This window comes from Hemicordylus capensis, chromosome 4 (genome assembly GCF_027244095.1).
Source record: "Hemicordylus capensis ecotype Gifberg chromosome 4, rHemCap1.1.pri, whole genome shotgun sequence".
In the NCBI taxonomy this organism is placed as follows: Eukaryota; Metazoa; Chordata; class Lepidosauria; order Squamata; family Cordylidae; genus Hemicordylus; species Hemicordylus capensis.
This window is the reverse complement of record NC_069660.1, coordinates 12617827-12633912: the sequence shown is the minus strand read 5'-3', so window position 1 is coordinate 12633912 and position 16086 is coordinate 12617827. Positions and strand designations below refer to the sequence as shown.

The window sequence follows — 16086 nt, the reverse complement described above, 5'->3', positions numbered from 1 at the left end:
GAAGCACCCCCAAGCTGCGGACTTTGTCTTTCAGAGGGAGTGTGACCCTGTCCAAAACCAGATTTACCTCATTACTCGGATGATCAGCTCTACCAACCCAGAGCACTTTTGTCTTATCTGGATTGAGTTTCAGCTTGTTTGCCCCCATCCAGTCCTGAACAGCCTCCAAGCCCTGGTTCAGAGCATCCACTGCCTCCCTGGTGTCTGCTGACTTAAAATATAGGTAGAGCTGAGTGTCATCAGCATATTGAGGGCACCGCACCCCACACCCACGGATGACCTCTCCCAGGGGTTTCATGTAAATGTTAAACATCATGGGGGACTGAATAGAGACTTGTGGCACCCCATAAGCCAATGGCCAAGGGATGGAGCAGGCGTCTCCCAGCACCACCTTCTGAGTATGACCCTCCAGAGGAGCAGAGACACCGAATAACTGTGCTGCCAAGTCCCAACCCAGAGAGACTTCCCAGAAGGATACCATGGTTGATGGTATCGAAAGCCTCTGAGAGATCCATGCGGATCAACAGAGTCACATTCCGTCTATCTCCCAGCATAGGTCATCCACCAGGGCAACCAAGGCAGTTTCAGTCCCATATCCAGGTCGGAAGCCAGGCTGGAAAGGATTTAAGTAATCAGATTCATCCAGGACTGCCTAGAGCTGAGACGCCACAACGCTCTCCAACACCTTGCCCAAGAAGGAGAGGTTTGAAACTGGTCGAAAGTTATTTAAGTCATCTGGGTCCAATGAGGGCTTTTTAAGGAGGGGCTTAATGACTGCCTCCTTCAGGCAAGGGGGAACCACCCCCTGCTCTAGAGAGATATTAACCACCCCCACCACCCATGGACACAGTCCCTTCCTACAAGACTTCATCAACCATGAAGGGCAAGTGTCGAGGACATTTATGGTAGGCCTCAACCTTCCAAGCAGCCTGTCCACCTCCTCAGGCAACACAGTCTGAAAACCATCAAATATAACAAGACCAGACGGTGCATCAGCAACATTGAGTCCCAGGGCCGCAAAAATCTTGGCATCCAAGTCAGAACAGATATGAGTGATTTTATCTGCAAAATGTAAAGCAAATCGGTCACAGTGGGCTGCCGAGTGTTCTGTTTGATGGTCTTTGGGGTCCTCACCTAGGAGGCCCTGAACCACACGAAAAACCGCTGCTGGACAACATTGAGCAGATGCAATGGTGGCGGAAAAGCAGGGTTTCTTCGCCATCATCACCGCCGTAGAGTAGGCCCCAATACGGGCTCTAGTCTGTGTTCGGTCACATTCATTCCAAGTTTTCCTCCAATGATGCTGAAGCTGTCTATCAGCCTGCTTCATTGTCTGCAACTCACCCGTATACTAGGGAGTCACTTGGGCTTGGCGGGTCAGGAGAGGGCGCCTAGGCGTGATCGTGTCAATCGCCCAGCCCATCTCCTCATACCAAAGGGAGACCAGGGCATCAACAGGATCATCCACGCTCTCTGCAGGAAACTCCCCCAGAGTCATCAGAAATCCATCAGGATCCATAAGCCTCCAGGTGCAGACCATCCTAACTAGTCCCCCACCCCTGCAGAGGTATTGTGGATCCACCTTCCGTTCAATATTTACCAGATAGTGATCCATCCATGATAACAGTGTTGAGGCCTCCTGGACTATCCACGGAGAACCACTGTCCACCATTGACCCAAAAACCAAATCAATCGTATGGCCTGCCTCATGTATGGGACCAGAAATCAGTTGAGACTAGTCAATGGTCATCATGGAGGACATGAAGTCCTGAGCTGCACCAGACAATGCGGCCTCAGCCTGGACATTAAAGTCCCCCAAGACTAACAGCTGTGGGGTCCTCAACGCCACATCTGAGACCATCTCAAGCAGCTCAGGCAGGGAGACTGTTAGACAGCAGGTGAGCGGTATACCAACAGAATCCCAACATTGTCTCATGATCCAATCACTACATGCAGGCACTCAAACTCGTCAAAAAGACGGACAGTGCATCTGGTGAGGGGGATAGTCTCCTGATAAACCAGGGCAACCCCACCTCCCCACCCACCCCACCTTGGCTGATGCTGCACCAGGAAACCTGGTGGGCCCAACTGGGAGAAATTTACATCTCCCCCCTCATCCAACCACGTCTCCGTAATGCATGCCAAGTCTGCATGCTCATCCAGAAAAATCTCCTGGATGGCTGTGGATTTTCCATTTATGGACCTGGCATTTAGTAGCACCAGCTTCAGGCAAGGTAGGCTGCTGGGAGAGTTACTGGGGTCTCCTTGGATGGGAGGAAGACAGGAGGGTGTGATGGCTTTGATACAGCCAGTGCGCCTTCCCCTTACCTGGCAGGTCCTACTGCCAAGGACTACCTCAATCAGAAGGGCCTCCTCCAAAGTAACATGCCCCCCCCCAAACACACTGCGAAGACCAACACCTTAGTGATAACAAACTATAAGAACTCCCTCCTATTAAAACAGAGGCAATGCTCTAGCTAAATCTCCATTGTATTTGTATACTGCTGGGGAGACTTTCCCCCATCAGGGGAAGACAAAGATTTCCCCCATCAAGATACTTCAGGCTATTAACTCAGGGACATCCACTGGCCTCCTATCAGCCAGTAATCTGCCAAACAAAGAGATGGCCAAATAGCCCTCACTTAATCTACAACACTATGCATACCCACGAAAGGCAATCTAAGGATCTTATTCAGTAAGTTAATGTTCCTTTTCTGTTATCTTTAAAATGTGTGTTTCCCCAAGGGCCATAGGACTCCAAGTGGAACTCTGGACTTTTTTCTTCTTCTTTTTTTAAAGGAGCTGTGATTTAGGCGAGGGCCACAGTGTGGGGTGTGTGGGGGGTCTAACTCCCCACCACCAATGAGTCACAGCCCTGATTCAAACTGCTGCTCTCAGCTGTAGAAGGAAAAAGACTTAAAGGCACAAAAGTTTCTTCTTCCATCTCTAAGAGCAGCTTCAGAGGATAATTTAAGTTGGGAAAATGACCTGGACATAAAAGGTTCCTTCCCCATCCCTCCATGCTGTGAAATCATCTCCCCACCCCCACATAGTGATTGCTTTTTGAAGGAAAAAAAGATTGGGAAATATTCAGTCTTAGATCTCCCATGTCACATCTAATCCGACCCTTAATTTATAATTCTTTTACATGATAAAGCAGTGTGGTGTTAATGTGTGTTACCTTTATATTTCAGTACATTAAAATTTCATGTTTACAGAAAAGGAAAATGCAAAACAATAAAAAATGTTCAGAACACCAACATAAGAGCAGCCCTGCTGGATCATGCCCAAGGCCCATCTAATTCAGAATCCTGTTTCCTACAGTGGCCCATCAGATCCCCCTGGAAAGCCCACAAGATAAAGGCATCCCCACTCTCCTGCAGCTGCAGAGTGTTGCTAGGTGCTTAAAAGATCGGGGGCCCAATTCCACAAGCCCACTTTTGATAATTAAATCCTTATCATACCCCACAGAAATCATCACTTTATATTTTTAAATGTCTCTAATATCACAGCACCCAAGGTGGAAAGAGCAGAGATCTAGGTGAGGCTAGAAGCTCTCTCCTATGCTCTATGCGAGTGATTCCACTGCTGCTACAGTTCCTTTTTGGAAGAGGCCATGGAGGAGGGAGGTGGCTGATTAGATGTGGGGGTCTGAAGAATTCACTGGGGGCCCATGCACCATGGTAAGGTAAAGTGTGCCATCAAGTTGGTGTCGACTCCTGGCAACCACAGAGCCCTGTGGTTGTCTTTGGTGGAATACAGGAGTGGCTTACCATTGCCATCTCCCGCGCAGTATGAGATGATGCCTCTCAGCATCTTCCTATATTGCTGCTGCCCAATATAGGTGTTTCCCCTGGTCTGGGAAACATACCAGCGTGGATTCAAACCAGCAACCTCTGGCTTGCTAGTCAAGTCATTTCCCCCGCTGTGCTATTAGATGGCTCTCCATGGACCACCCCCTAATTATGTGCCTGACCCACACCTGCCAACCTGTCCCTATTTCCCCTTGTTGGCAGGTATTATTATTAAAAATATTTATATCCCACCCCTCCAGTACACGATTGCTCAGAGCAGCTCACAACAATAAAAGAGATACAATGTGAAATAAAAGTAATAAAATTAACCAAATTAAGTAAACAAGTAAAAAAACAGGCCAAAGCAACAATCAGAATTAAGTTTCCAAAAACGTTATTTTAAAAGCTAAAAACTGAGAGTTGTAATAACTAAAGTCTAAAGAACTTACCAGATACAAGCAAAGATAGAGCATTAAAAAACCTCCTTAAACAGATGTGTTTTTAGGGTTAAAAAAAAAAAAAACACTGAGGGAGGGAGCATGGCAACACTCTTCAGGGTGTTCCAAAGCCGAGTGGCCAACACCGAAAAGGCCCCGTCTCTAGTCCCCGCCAACCGGATCTCTGTTAGAAGCGGAGCCATGAGCAGGGCCTGAGATGATGAACGGAGGGCCCTGGCAGATTCATATGGGTGAATGTGGTCTAACAGGTACCCCGGCCCGAACCTGTTCAGGGCTTTCAAGGTATGCTGATCCTGCCTCTGAACCTGGAGGTAGCCTATAGCCTTCAAGACCAGTGGCCATTGATAAACCCTGTCCTCCATGAATTTGTCTATATTACAGGGAAACTGTGAAAACATACTTAAAATATATTTAAGAAGTTAGTATACAAGTATGCAGTTATTTTGAAGCCACTTGCAAAGTTAACATGTTTTCCTTCTTCTTTAAATCAAGTCTATTTCTGACATCAAGTTAGACAAGGCAGCTTGTAGGCTTCTGCTCCTTCCTATACAAAACTGGAGTATGTACTTACCCTATTTGAAGAGATGTTGGAAGGCTTCATTCTCAAATGGTAGGGAACACTAAAAAGACCTTGTGAAGAAGAATTACTAAAAGTAGAAGATATAAGTACTCAAAGAGACAATAGGATTTTAACTATGATCAACAGCCCATAAGCTTCAGTAGGTCCTGAGCCACCACAGATGCCTGCCAGTTCTATATGTGGTTGAAATCTATATCAACTCCCAATTAAACACAAAGAAGGTTACATTAGTTATGATTCAATGGCTCCATTGATTTCAAAGGAACTTAAATGTGATTAATTTTAGTTTGATCAAACTAAACTATACAAAAGTTGAATTAAAGGCCAGTCCTTTAAGGCCAATCCTGTTGCTATCAGACAAATCTGAAATCTAAGCGAGACTAATTCGACATTTGCAGATCCTCCAAAGGGCCAAGCAGGGTGGATTTGATTTAAATCAAACTGATTTAAATCACGATTTAAATCACTAGCAGGGTGGATAAAAATCAAAAAAATCCGATTTAAATCAAAAAAATCCGATTTAAATAAAAAAAATCCGATTTTTTTGATTTAAATCGGATTTTTTTTATTTTTTATCCACCCTGCTAGTGATTTAAATTGTGATTTAAATCAGTTTGATTTAAATCAAATCCACCCTGGGGCCAAGTCATGTCAGTTGCAACAGATTCCAAATGGCTGTTTTGGAGTCTTTCTAGCAGTAAAATTGTTCCTGGATAGGAACATAGGAAGCTGCCGTATACTGAGTCAGACCATTGGTCTGTCTAGCTCAGTATTGTCTTCACAGACCGGCAGCAGCTTCTCCAATGTCGCAGGCAGGAATCTTTCTCAGCCCTATCTTGGAGAAGCCAGAGAGGGAACTTGGGTACTTCTGCTCTTCCCAGAGGAGCTCCATCCCCTGAGGGGAATATCTTCCAGGGCTCCCACTTCTAGTCTCCCATTCATATGCAACCAGGGTGGAACTTGCTTAGCTAAGGGGACAAGTCATGCTTGCTACCACAAGACCAGCTCTCCTCTTGATAGTACCATTTCACATTTATTTTTATGTTATTTATTTAACAAATTTCTATACCACCCAAAACTTACATCTCTGGGAAGTTGACAAACACAATTAAAAGAAAATTTAAACATTAAAACAATTTAAAACTTAAGACAATTTAAAAGTATTAAGGCTGTAAATCTAATTAAAAGCTGGGTGAAGTGAACAGATGTGTCCTGAATGACTTTTTAAAAGTTGACAGAGCTCTTATTTCAACAAGGAGGGAATTCAAAAGCCTCGGGGCAGCAACAGAGAAGGCCTGTCCCTGAGTAGCCATCAGAGGAACAGGTGGCAACCAGTGGTCCCACTTATTTTTTTTCATCTCTGTGTGGAATGAGTTTTGTTCTGGGCGGCAGTATCAAGGCAGTGTGTGTGCACCTGCATTCAGAATGGGGTCTTCCTGATTCAACCTGAGCAGGATCTAAACTGAACTGAACGAACATCCAAAAACTTGTGAGCGTGTGCACATCCACACACCTTAGAGGCAACAGTGGTGGCAACTGCAGACAACCTATCCAGATGATCTTAATGGGAATCATGGTGAAGAAGACATTCTCTTAAATACCCAGAGCCTAAGCTGTTTAGGGCTTTATAGGTTATAACCAGCACCATGTATTTTTCACGGAAACTTATCAGCAGCCAGTGTAGCTCTTTCAATACAGGGGTAATATGGTCTCTCCGAGATGACCCAGAAACCAATCTGGCTGCCGCATTTTGCACCAACTGCAGTTTCCAGACTACACATAAGGGCAGCCCCACATAGAGTGCATTGTAGTAGTCAAACCTAGAAGTTACCAGCATATACAAAACTGTTTCAAGGTAATTTATCTCAAGAAATTTACAGAGCTGGCATATCAGCCAAAGCTGATAGAAGGCACCTCTGGCCTTCTGGGGAACCAGAGAGAGGTTGGGATCCAGAAGCACTCCCAGGCTGCATATCTGATCCTTCTGGGGAAGTGTGACTCCATTCAGAACAAGCAGATCAAAATCATCTCCCGAGTTCCAACCTTGTACAATAAGTACCTCCATCTTATCTGGATTAAGCCTCAATTTGTTATCCCTTATCCAGCTCATTACTGTCTCCAAGCAGGCATTTAGGGTGGTTATGCCTTCTCCCAACGATGTTGACATGGAGAAATAGATTTGGGTGTCATCAGCATACCGATAGCACCCTGCACCAAATCTCCTGATGATCTCTCCCATTGGCTTCATGTTGTTAAACAACATCGGAGACAATATGGAGCCCTGAAGGTAGAGTTGCCATATTCTGGCTTTCCAAATCTGGGTGCCTAATTTGCATATCATGTAGATTGGCTTGAAAATAATTTTTGAGCAGAACAGTGACTGCACATTTTGCTCCATAACTCCACTTCTACAAGGGCTTGAGTGTAGCTCTCTCTCTCTCTTTTTTAAATGAAAGCTGAAATCCGGGCGAATCTGGCTGAGATAAGCAATCTGGGTTAGATGCTTAAAATCTGGGTGAAACCCAGAATTTTGGGTGGCATGGCAACTCTACCTGAGGGACACCTTACAAACGTTCAGATTTTGAAGAACAACAGTCTCCAAGGGACACCATCTGGAATCTGCCTGAGAAATAGGAGCAGAACCACTACAAAGCAGTACCTCCCATCCCCAACCCCCTCAGGTGCTCCAGAAGGATACTATGGTTGATAGTATGGGATAGTATCAAAAGCCACTGAGAGATCCAAAAGGACCAAAAGGGTCACACTCCCTCTGTTGATTCCCAATTGGAGATAATCCGTCAGGCTGACTAAGGAAGTCTCCATCCCATAGCTCACCTGAAAGCCAGTCTGAAATGGGTCCAGATAATCAGTTTCGTCCAATACAGCCTGGAGCTGGGAGGTCACCACCCTCTGAGTTACCTTGCCCAACTATGCAAGGTTGGAGATAGGCTCATAGTTGCTTAACTCTGAGGGATCCAACACAGGCTTATTTAGAAGTGTTCTAATAATTGCCTCCTTAAGACAAGGAGGCATCCTGCCCTCCCTCAGAGAAGCAGGTGGAGAACTGAGGGAAGGAATTTAAATGAAAACTGAGATCCCAGGTGACAGTTTAAAGAATGCTGATATGGAATTATTAGCAGAATGACACATGCAACATACTATACATATAGATTATCATCTTCAAGACTGAGGCCATAAAGTCTTAAGTCTATTGATCCAGAGGTTCTCCTTCTCTTTGGATTAGATGGTTTATCTTTAGGTAATATTTTCAAGTCAGAAAAGTTGTGACCATCAGTATTAAAATGTTTTACAAGTTGTTCAATCTTATTTGTTAGTATTACCAATGTGGTTTCTAGATTGTGTATGAAGGTCTGCTGTAGTTTTTTCAGTGCAGAATGTAGCATCCAGGATACTTGCATACTAAATTGCCCTGCACGCGGGACAGGGCCTTCTCTGTTACCCCCCAGGCTCTGGAGTGTTCCCCTATTGAATATCTGTTCTGACATCTGTGGCTGCTTTTAAAAAACAACTAAAGATCTTTTTTATTTGTTCAGGCAACTCCCATCATCTCCATTCATAATGGTCTTTGTAGATGGCAGTTGTGGTCCAACAACATCTTGCATACCTGCGAACATGTCCCTATTTTCCCATTCAGGTGAATGGGAAAATAGGGACCTGTTCACAGGCATGCATCTGGGGACCCAAGTCTGAGAAACCCCTAAGGATTTGGAAGGGTAAACAAGTTTTACAACATAAAAGCCAGGGCCAGAGGACAAGCCAGATAGTCAAAGATCCAGAGACAAGGAACTAGGTGAGAGACTGGTGGAGAAGAAAGGGGACCAGAACAAGGGATACTGTCCTTGTACACAGGATAAGGAAAGGGTTACGCTGAGAGCACACCCATCATTATGTTGGCAGCAAAGGACATCCCAACATGCTCCTGATGGGTCCCTTTATCATGGGAAAGGATGTTCATTGGAATCACCCCTCTGCACATCTCCCAAATACCTGTGCCAGGATGGATTCATCCCTACAAGCTTAGTATCAAAGCAGCCATTATAAAACATATGTTTTGGAACAAAAATAGGGAGCCAGTTTTAGTTAGTTGTAGATGAGGATGATGATGATGATTATTATTAAAAACATTTATAACCACCTAACACCCAGATCTCAAGATAGTGTAAAGGTAAAGTGTGCCATCAAGTTGATTTCGACTCCTGGCGCCCACAGAGCCCTGTGGTTTTCTTTGGTGAATACAGGAGGGGTTTACCATTGCCTCCTCCCGCACAGTATAAGATGATGGCCTTTCAGCATCTTCCTATATTGCTGCTGCCCGATATAGTACCAGCGGGGATTCGAACCGGCAACCTTCTGCTTGTTAGTTATACCATATACCTCATATGTACAAACCCTAACTTTGTGTTTTCGATACATACTGGTCTCTGTTTGTTTTGTTTGTTTGTTTTGTTTTCCATTCCATCTGCATCATGCATTTCTAAGACCCTGCTTACATGTTAGCAACAGGCTTCTGAGACCCCCTATAGTGACCAACACATCAAAACATACTAACTGGTTTAAGTCCTCAACACAAGCTGTTGAGGACTAGAGTCCACATCATTAAGATGCACAAAACTTTATCCTCAGTTGTGTGTATAGATAGATAGGTGTTTGGGGTTTTTTTGCATGAACTACAACAGGTGCAATCTGACATTTTGATGTATAACTCCCAGTGTACACAAGATAAGAGTAGCAATCGCAAAAGTAGTAATTGTTGATAACACACACACCAAGTTGTCAAGCTCTGATTACTGTTTCATGGTGTGCCAAAATAAACATTGTTCCTGATGCTGTCTTTTATTTTTCCTTAATGTTATCACAATTAAGAACAGCAGAGCATGTGCCACTTTTGCTTCCCACATTACCTGTTCTCTATGTGGAGACTCTCTTCAAAGGATACCCTTCCCACCATTCAATGCCCCAGCAGAGTCAGTCAGACATTAATACTGAGCCTTGTATCCATCCAGTCTCACCTTGCCATTCAATTGGTCTGTTCATGTACCAGAAAAGGAAAAGGTTTAAAAAGCAGTAACTTTAGAGTAGCCACCTATCTGCTGCAGAAGAAACACAAGAGTCTTGCAATATCTTAATAAATTATTATTGTGGTATAAACATTTGTGAATTAGAGCATACTTCACCAGATGCATCAAGTGTTACCCTCAACTGGCAGTGTCCATCTATAAATGCATACAACCCGGGTGGGGGGAGAGTATAAAATGGGTCCAGGCGTTACTATGGTGGCCTAAATTCATGGCCCATACCAAGGGTAGCCAACCTTGGCACTCCAGTTGTTGATGAACCAGGATTCATCAGCCCCAGCCATAATTTAGTCACACAGTGTTAAGAAGTGATAATAGTTTATTCACCAACCTAACAATATCCGGATGAATGGAAGTTAGGTAAAGGAGTGCTGTATATGAAGCAGTTCAAGTCATTAGCATTTGCAACTATCCTTGCTTGCAAACACTTGAGACAGATTTCCCTTCCACTCTACTAGTTATTTTATACCTGGAGCCATTCAAAAGGTCCTTCTGCAATCAAACATTCAAAGGGCTTTTATTCACTCAGAGCTTAGATTCTAAAGCAATCACCTGTTTATCAAAAAGAGATCTAACCCTAGCTCAGCACAGTGGGAAGGAGAATTAGCTATTAACAGCTAAATCATTTGTATACACAGTTCCCCACAGTTCAGTAAAAGCGGGGTGTACGTGTTGATTTCTGGGTATATTCCCAACCCTAAGACCTTTCGGAGCTATTGTAACTCTCAGAACACACCTCTTTGGTGTTCACCTGAAACAAAACAAAGGTTTAATACTATTTGGCATATTTTAGCCAAATTTTATCTAGCATACTTACTCAGCAAGAGAGTTCCACCTTTGTGGTGATTATAAGCTGCTTTTGTGACTCTTGCACCTGCTTAAAACAACTGAGAATATTCCTTAGTTCTTCATGACAACTGTGTTTCTTTTTCTATAAGGTACAGCTTTCTATACAAAGAAGTCTGGAAGTACTTATAGGAGCTGACCCTCCCCAGCATCTCCACTTATATCCCAACGAACTCCGCCTTTTAGGGCGGAGTAGGCTGTGAAGCAAATTATACATTAAGCAAGACTGGATTCTCAAGTATCTTTCTTATGTTGCAGGATAGCTTCCCTCCTTTACTACATCATATTCAGAATAGTTCAGCCTGGGAATATGTATTTTGACTGATGACCCTAATGCCTTTGTTTGTTTAAGACTGACGTGCTTGTTTCCATGTTAAAAGAAGAGGGATCTACACTGTTTTTCTTTCAGATACTCTGGTGTAACTGGTAATGCAGAGGTGGCTGCAAGCGTGGGTCTGAGATATATGATATACAAGAATAACGTGTATGAGCAGGGCTTGTTTCAACACAAAAGGTTAGGATGTTCATAAAGCTGTAATCCTGAGATAATCACCTCTGTCTGCAATAGTGATTCCCAAAGAGTATGCTGGAGAACATTAGAGTGTCTTAAAAAGATCTGAAAGGTACCTTGGTGAATTAAACCACTGTGGTGGGTACCTTCAACATCACTTTATGGGCAGGTTCACATAAAATGCAGAACTGACTTGCAAAGTTGGTAACCTACTTGTCCAGGAGCAGCCCCTATGGATGGGGGTGGGGTGGGGGATTGTCACAGGTGTGACCCTTTCCTGCTCTCCTTGCCCCACCCCAGCTGCTGGCTCTTCCTCATTTCACCCACTGTCCTCATTTCATCTTCTTCACTTCACCCACCATTTAACCCCAGGTCCCCAGATAATGTTGGACTACAATTCCCATTATCTCTCGTCACAATGGTCAAAGGCTATTGTCACTGGGGATGATGGAAGTTGTAGTGCAACAATGTCTGGGGATCCATGTTTGAGAACCCCTGTTAACCCTCATTTCAACGTATGAGTTGCTGCTTAAGAGTCTAAATAATCAGGGTAATTGATTAACCCAGATCAGACAGTTAATGTGTTGGTGTATGTTCATTCATTTGTAGTTTCCTTAGAATGCAGAAGGAAACCCTGACTCAGGCACTTGTACTTTTGCCACGATTAGAGGTTGTGATCTTTATTTCTTTATTTTTATTTAATTTATTTAACATATTTGTATACAGCCCTCTACCAAAGTCTCTAGGTGGTTTACAACAATAAAACAAACCAAGAAAGTTTAAAACAATTAAAACATATCAAAAAGTTCAAATTAAAACAACCATCCATATAGAGGAGTATTTTATTTTTTAATTTTCTTTATCATGGGTTGTATCCTAAATTGATATTCTGTGAACAGATGACCTTGTGTGTGTGCATTTTTGCCAATCCTCCTTCCTTCTATAGTGGCCTGAAAACCAGTTCTCTGAAATTGGGATGGGGGGGTGGTCCCTTTGGAGTGGGATTGGCAAAAATACACCATCCCCACCACCCTCTGTATACAAATGGAAGTCCTTTCCACTTATGGAAGAACAATTTAGGATACAGCTATATATATTTATCCTGCCTTCCTTCAAAGAGCTCATGGTGGTGTTTATGATCCTGGCTTGTTCCCACACAACAATCTTATGAAGTATATTAGTCTGAGATTGGGCAAAGGTCACCCAGTGAATGTTATGGCTAGTGGAGATCTGAACCCATATCTCACTAGTTGAAGTCCAGTGTTCTAAATGCTGCCTCTCAATAGAATTTCACAGCAGGGCTCCCTTTTGTCCCGCTCATTTTAAGGTCTCCATGATTAGGTCCCAACTTAGAGACACTGCTTGCCACTTAAAGGCTGCAAAACTATACACACTTATCTGGCAGTAAATCTTATCAGCTCAGTGGGACTTAATTTTTATTTAAAATATTATGTACCACTTTTCAACATGGAGATTCATAGAGCATAAAGTATGAGAAAATGGTTCCCTGTCCCCGAAAGTCTCACATTCTCAAAAGAAATACAGGGGAGATTCTAGTGTCAGCCACTGGGGATGCTAGGATTAATAGGGACAGTTGTTCTCCCATGGGCAATTATAAGCAAGCCCCCACTTTAAAAGTGATCTCATTGCCCAATTATTGTATTTATCCAAATTGAAGGCAACTTTTAATTTAAGACGACCCCCCTTAAAAAACAGAGGTTAAAAATACACTTATACCTGAGTTTACTCAAAAGGAAGAGGACTCTGAATTTTAGACAACCTCCTGATTTCTAATATTAAAAAAACTTTGGGGGGAGGGAACTAGTCTTGGATTCAGGAACAAAAGCAGGGATCTATATGGATCAGGCTGAGGAGCTCAGAGACAATGATGTGGGAGAATATGCAGAAGCAGTGCCTTCACAGCTCCTGGGATTCCTTTAGCCACCTTTTCCTTCTATGTACTTGCTGTGGGATGCAGCTTAACTGGAGGGCAGAAGAGGGATGGATGATCACCCAAAGTCTCACTGCAAGGCAGGATATGCCACTTGCAAAGGTTGCCATCTTTTCCTCCTGACAGAGACCTTGTGTGTTTAACTTGATCTTGTGTGGCAGGCAGACCTTGTGTGGCAGGCAGAAACTCAAGGGTTTCAGCCTTCCTCCTCACTGCGTTTCCAGCCCAGGAAAAGCTGAACCTGTTGAATTTGTAACTGCCACACAGCAGTTAAAGAAGGAACATCTATAATACGCGCTTTGCAAAGCTACACTCTGTACAAAATGAAATCTGAGATACAACTTGGTCTCCAACTCCTTGGAGCATTTCCAGCATTCTCTCCAGGTAAAGGAGACAGTTCACTGGAGGGGGTGGTGGGGGTGGTTGAGACAAGGAGAGGCTTTGCGCTGCCCAGTTTTCTTCCACAGTGTTGGCAGGCTGGATGGTTTTGCTTCCCACTATTTAGAAATACTCTGCTGTTTGCACAGGAGTTGGGCAACATTTCAGCACTAGGTAATATTTGACTCTTATTTATTGGGAGAGAAAATACAAGCCATGTTTCAGCTTTGGTTATGTCTCTCTTCTGCACTGTGTTTAATTAATCATGATAAACCTGACCCAAACAGGACGGCACGCGGCTGCACACAGCCACAATGCTTAAAGCAAGTACATGACACCTTGCATTCAGCCCACAAAGCCTTAAAAATACTGAGCAAGGGTTTTATTTTTTATTTTATTTTTACAGAAGCAAAATGAATCCTTTGGTTGAAGTATACAGAGCAAAACAATCAACATTGCATATTTAGCGTGTGACTATTTTATTCTGCTAGTTGTTGTCTGACTATTATTTATGATTGTGTTTTTGATTGTGATGTTTTCAAATCTGTTTTTAACTATTTATTAAAAAAACTGTCTCAAAATTATGCTGATGCAGCAGGATATACATATATGGATACATTAAATATCTAGACTGGTGCTCATCTAGCCATATCTGCCAATGGGAGAAGGAGAAAGTGAAAGATATGATTTCCCCTGCCCCTTTACCACTGCACGTAGAAATTTAGTGGGGAAATTTTTTCCTGGCATGATGATGTAGCAAAATGTGAGGGAAACGGGATGTTCTAACTTAGGCTACAATCCTATACAGGCTTACTTGGGAGTAAACCCTATTGAACTAAATGGGGCTTACGGCTGAGTAAACATGCATAGGTTTAGAGACTGTAAGGATGCTGTTTACTCAGAAGTAAATCCTAGCATGTTCAGTAGAATTCCCAGGCAAGTGTGTGTAAAGTGAGAAGGCTGCAATCCTATGCATACTTATTTGAGAGTAGCCTCATTGAACATATTATTATTTATATTATTTGATTTCTATAGCACCTAACTTGAAGCTCTAGGCAGTTCAAATGAATAAGATCAATTGTAAAAATATGCTTAGGATCAAGTGGAAAGCACTGTGGGGTAACATGGCCAATATAAATCTACATGTTGGAATTCTGTAGCTACCAACACCAACCACCAGTTTAGGACTGGATGATCTGTGAGCCTTTTGCAGACCCCAGTGCTGCATATTTTCTCAGTTTTAAGTCCCACTGAGTTCAATGGGGTTGCGCTCAAGTACATGGAAGCCTAAGACTGCAATCCTATGCACATTTACTCCTATGTTACTCCCACTGAGATCAGTGGGACTTACTTCCAAGTAAACTGCATAGGATCAGGCTGTAAGCTCAGTAGTACAAGCCAATTAATATGTACTTGAAATGAATCTCTTTGAGCTTAAAGCATTTTTACACCCAAGGAAGTTATTGCAGGGTTGCAATGACTAATTTCATTGGTCTTATTTCGGAGTAGCTTCACGACGACATAAGCCTTACTGAAGATATTTGGTCTGTCTTAGCTTTTCCACAGGGCTCTGTGGGCGCCAGGAGTCCAAATTGACTTGACAGCACACTTTACTTTTACCCATCCAAAGCCACCTAATGGCACAGCAGGGAAATGACTTGATTATCAAGCCAGAGGTTGCTGGTTCAAACCCCCACTGGTATGTTCCCCAGACTGTGGGAAACACCTATATCGGGCAGCAGCGATACAGGAAGGTGCTGTAAGGCATCATCTCATACTGCATGGGAGGAGGCAATGGTAAAACCCTCTTGTATTCTACCAAAAACAATCACAGGGATCTGTGGTCGCCAGGAGTTGACACCGACTCAACAGCACACTTTACCTTTAAGCCATACAAACATAAGATTTTTTTTACTTCCCAGTAAGATTATATTATCGTTTCTGAGTAAACTTGCATAGAATTGGGCTATAATGCTGCAATCTTATGCTAATTTTCTTGGGAGGATGCTGCAATCCTGTGTTGTTACTAGGGAATGAGCTTCATCATCATCGGGAGAGGGCATAACCTCCCTAAATGCCTGCCTGGAGTTGGTAATGGGCTGGATGAAGGATAACAAATTGAGACTGAATCCAGATAAGACGGAGGTACTCATGTGCGGGGTCAGAACTCGAGAGACGAGTTTGATCTGCCTGTTCTGGATGGGGTCACACTTCCCCAGAAGGAACAGGTACGCAGTCTGGGGGTGCTTCTGGATCCAGGTCTCTCCTTGGTGTCCCAGGTTGAGACAGTGGCCAGAGGTGCCTTCTATCAGCTTCGGCTGATACGCCAGCTGCGTCCGTTTCTTGAGTTAGATGATCTCAAAACAGTGGTACATCTGCTGGTCACCTCGATGTGGGGCTGCCCTTGTACGTAGTCCAGAAACTACAGTTGGCCCAGAATGCGGCAGCCAGGCTGGTCTCTGGGTCATCTAG

At 43.5% G+C, this 16086-nt stretch overlaps 1 protein-coding gene across 1 annotated transcript in view; it reads right to left on the bottom strand.

Moving 5' to 3' along the window:
- Positions 1-10850, bottom strand: part of DIDO1 (death inducer-obliterator 1) — a 114964-nt gene extending 104114 nt beyond the window's left edge. Inside the window, exon 1 of the mRNA XM_053247039.1 lies at positions 10746-10850. The gene's annotated coding sequence lies outside the window, so the exon portion shown is untranslated. The remainder of the gene's footprint in view (positions 1-10745) is intronic.
- Positions 10851-16086: the final 5236 nt, after the last annotated feature.